Source organism: Myotis davidii, unplaced genomic scaffold (assembly GCF_000327345.1).
Source record: "Myotis davidii unplaced genomic scaffold, ASM32734v1 scaffold534, whole genome shotgun sequence".
NCBI lineage: Eukaryota > Metazoa > Chordata > Mammalia > Chiroptera > Vespertilionidae > Myotis > Myotis davidii.
The window spans coordinates 4,132,667-4,137,391 of NW_006286678.1; positions in this window are offsets into that span (position 1 = coordinate 4,132,667).

A 4,725-nucleotide genomic window follows, 5' to 3' on the forward strand; every position below is an offset into this window, starting at 1 on the left:
GAACAGACTTTTTACTGAGATGTAAAACTTTACAAAACCACTTACTCTGTGTTTTAAATAATATCTGATGAAACGTTTTCAGTTATGAAATGCTCTTAAATTATTCCTTTGTAAATAAAACAGCTGGCTTTAGTCCAATAAGCATTGTAGTAATGTGAAAAATCTGCTTTAAAGTATGTCTGATAATTTTCCTCTTTCTCAGTCACATTAGTATTTTCATATTCCAATGTCTATAAAAGACATGCAAAAAATTTAATATTAAATAAACAGCTATCGACAATAATACTGCTGCATTTGAAACTGTTCCACTGGCAACTGCTTCATGATGCAGTTACTTGAAATATTCATTAATCAGCTGACATTAAAAATGTAAGTTTGGCCGAAACCGCTTTGGCTCAGTGGATAGAGCGTCGGCCTGCGGACTGAAGGGTCCCAGGTTCGATTCCGGTCAAGGGCATGTACCTCGGTTGCGGGCACATCCCCAGTGGGAGGTGTGCAGGAGGCAGCTGACCGATGTTTCTAACTCTCTATCTCTCTCCCTTCCTCTCTGTAAAAAAAATCAATAAAATATATTTAAAAATATATATAAGTTTGGTGAACAAAAGGTGATTTAGAGATGTATGTAATATGAAAAATGGGTTGCTAGAATCTATATGTTAGGAAGGAGCACTAGAATTAGTAGTTCAAAGTCCTGGGTTACAGCTTCAGCTCTGCTACTATGTGACTATATGAGTCAGATTTTTCACTAGCAAACACCAAAATCCAGCCTTGGTAGATTTAAGGATAAAAGTAACTTATTCAAAAAATTATAGGTAGTTTAGCATCACCAGGAGGCCTAGAGAATCAGGCTTGGAGATTAGGCAACTGGCACGTCACCCATTGTCACATGGTCACTCCACACAACCTGGTAACAGTGAAGACACTATCTCTGCTGAGGACTAGATGCCACCATTTGCTACCAAGGCCACAGGCACAGAACCCTGGGCTATTATGGCAGCCAGTGTTGGTCTAAGAACTTCATCTTGCCGCATTTGCATGGTCACCAAATAATTATTCCATGACGCTACTTTGCTGCGTCTCTGGCTCCCAATTCAAAATCCAGAGAACATTTAATTTGTCGTGTCACGTGGAGAAGTGGAGAAAATATCTGGATTTCAGCATCTATAGGGAAGGCATGCCCCGATTCCCAACAAGCTTATAAGATGACGAACTTCCATATGTAGGAAGAGAGTTTAGATCCTGGGCAGACAAAAAAGGATGACGGAAGTCAATTGTATTTACCCTGAAAAAATCACTTTCTCACTTTTCTATGAAGCGAAGTAAATGAAGTTCACATGGCTGTTATGTATGTTTACTCTCATCCCACAGTAAGTATCAACTATGAGCCAGGATGCAAAGTTGAGCAAGTTGGCTCTGTGTAATGGCAGATAAAAATCCACAGCAAGTGGCAGGATAGAGGCATGCGCAGGAGGGATGAGGGCAGGGAGAAGAGGACTCAACTGCATTTTGCAAATGATGTTTTTATGTCCAACTACTGATACGTAAAATCACATTTTCCATCCAACAAGTGATGCTTGCACCACTAAGGAAGACAGCATACTCTTTTTTTAAAACATTTTTTATTAATTTTCAGAGAGATAGAAACATCAATGATGAGAGAGAATCATTGATTAGCTGCCTCCTGCACGCTCCCCAATAGGGTCAAGCCCATAACCTGGGCATGTGCCCTTGACCGGAATCGAACCTGGGACCCTTAAGTTTGCTGGTTGACACTCTATCCACTGAGCCAAGCAGGCTAGGGCAGACAGCACACTCTTGTAGAAACTCCTTTAAAATGCTTAGCTGGTCATAGCCAGTTTAACTCAGTGGATAGAGTGTCTGCCCCAGACTGAAAGGTCCTGGGTTCAATTCTGGTCAAGGGCATGTATCTCAGTTGCAGGCTCATCTCCGGCCCCAGTCCGGTTGTGTGCAGGAGGCAACCAATTGATGTTTCTCTGTCTCTCCCTCTCCTTTCAACTCTCAAAATCAATGGAAAAATATCCTCAGGTGAGGATTAAAAAACAATCTTATATAATAAAAGGCTAATATGCAAATAGCCCAAACAGAAGAACAACTGAACAACTGGTCGCTATGACGTGTGCTGATCACCAGGGGGCACATGCAGAACATGGCGGGCGTCAGCAGCAGGCGGCAGAGCACAGAACATGATGGGCGTTGGCCACAGCGGGATGGTGGAGCAGGTGAGCGGGGGCGCCAGACCAAGGTGGGGCGCTGGTTGCCGTCATCAGGGTGAGCCTCTGGTGGTTACTGAAAATTCTTTGCTCCCATGCACCATGGTCCCGCCCAGTGCTTGCACCCACTGCTGGCACCTGGCGCTGGCCCCGATAACTCAGCACTGTCAGTGGGTGCCAGCAGCAGTTGCTGGCCCCAACTGCCCCTCAGGGCTTCTCCACCTCCCCCTGCTCCTGAGGGGCAATTGGGGCCGGCAGCCACCTCTCACATCTACTGACAGCGCTGGCCCTGCTTGTACCCACTACTGGCTCTGGCCCCAATTGCTCTGCGCTGTCAGTGGTACGAGCAGGGCCACCGCCTTCAGCGAGTGGGAGTGGTGGAGGCAGGAGCAGAGCTGCCAGCAGACGGGGGATCAGGGGCCACAGCAGGAGGGACCGGGCAGGGGCACCGAAGATGGGTTGAGACCCACAGTCGCCTTTCAAGGTGCACGAATTTGTGCACTGGGCTCCTAGTAATAATAATAAATAAAATTAAAAGGCTTAGCTGTTTTATAGAAATGCCAAAACAATTATGTTGGCTGGCACAAATCCAGAAATTCAGGCTTTTGATTACTGACAGACATCTAGACTGCCAGTTTCACACAATGGGGTACTTTTCAAAGGATTAAATGTTATAGCTTTTCCAGTCATCAGTAAATCATCAAACTCGTAGTATAAATCATAACCTGTTCTGATCTGACCTGACCTAAGTCAGAGAGGTGTTTCTACTATATCAAGCTACTGTGTGTACAGCTTTGTGTCTGCTTAAAATACACTGTTGGCTTCAGGCTTAGGGTGGTTCCTCCCCCACTAACACTCCCCACCCATGTATAAAAAGAGAGCAGCTGCATGGTAATTTGGACTTCACTCAGAATAATAATAGATGGAATACATTTTTATAGAATACATTCTATAGAATCAGGGACTGACAGGTCAATGGGACCACAGGGGTCAGCTATTACAAACCTCAGCCCGGTGTGATAATTTCTTTTTTACAGCAATCTCAGGTTAGATTTCTGTAGCTGACATTCTCTCCTAAAATCTAGAAGTCCATATCCAACTGGCTTTTGTATTGCTTCATTTGGATGACACAGAAGCATCTTAAATTTAGCAGGTGCAAAACTGTGCTCTTGATCTCCATCCACCTCCAAATATGTTCCCCTACAATAGTTACCATTTCAATAAACAGCACTTCCATGGGCTAGAATTCTGAGAATCCCCCTAATTCCCCATATCGAGCCAAGTTTGACTCTACCCCCCAAAATGTGTCTCTAATCCATTTCCATCTTCACCACCATTACTCCAATCCAAGTCTTAACCAATGTCTCTGCTTTCACTCTTAGCTTTGTCTATCCTTCACTTAGTAGCTGGCATACTCTTTTTAAAAAAGGTATCAACTCATCGACATTCTCTACACCTTCAGTGGCTTCCTTTCACATAAAATTTTTAAATCCTCATCATGGCCTAGTATGTGCTGCATTCAGGGGTGGGCAAACTTTTTGACTCTAGGGCCACAATGGGTTCTTAAACTGGACCGGAGGGCCGGAACAAAAGCATGGATGGAGTGTTTGTGTGAACTAATATAAATTCAAAGTAAACATCATTACATAAAAGGATACGGTCTTTTTTTTTTTTTCTTCTTTTAGTTTTATTCATTTCAAACGGGCTGGATCCGGCCCGCGGGCCGTGGTTTGCCCACCGCTGGTAGCTCCTACCTCTTTTACTTCATTTATCCTGTTCTCTCCTTAACCCAATAAGCTCTGACAAACTGGACATCTTCCATTCACCCAAAGAGCAATCTTCTTTCCTCTGCCCTGTGCCACCCCACCTGAGTCTTCACACTGGCTTCCCCTCCTGACATCTGGTTAACTCCTTACCTTTCTCTGAGAGGTCCCTGACCACCTTCCCTTGTCCCCCAGTTTTAAATCAGAGTTCCTCCAATGCACTTACTATAACTTAAAATACACATTTAAACTATATCTGATTAACAACTACCTTCTCCACTTGAGAATTAACTTCGAGGACAGGAACCTATCTGCTGTGTTCACTTTTATGCCCCCAACAGCAGCAGCGGCAGCAACAACTACCATTTTACTACGTGGCAGGTACTGTGCTCAGCGCTGTATCTGTAATACTTTTATATATACGCCGCATAGCCAGTGGTCAGTCTGTTGAATGAATGAACCCAGCCCCTAGGAGCACACCTACAAGTTGCTTACCACCATCTGCAACATCCCAACTAGAGAGCATCTGGTGATTGAAGAGCCTTCTCTAGACTGACCCCAGCTGCCTGCCTGCGATCTCCACCCACCGATTCTATTTCTGCCCCTTTTGGGGCCAAGCAGTACAAGCCTTCATTGTCTTCCCACCAGCTCCATCGCGGAACCGAAGCCCCATGCGTCTCCCCTCCTCTTCCCTCCCAGCCCCTCCCGCACCGACGCCTCCAGGTTCCTCT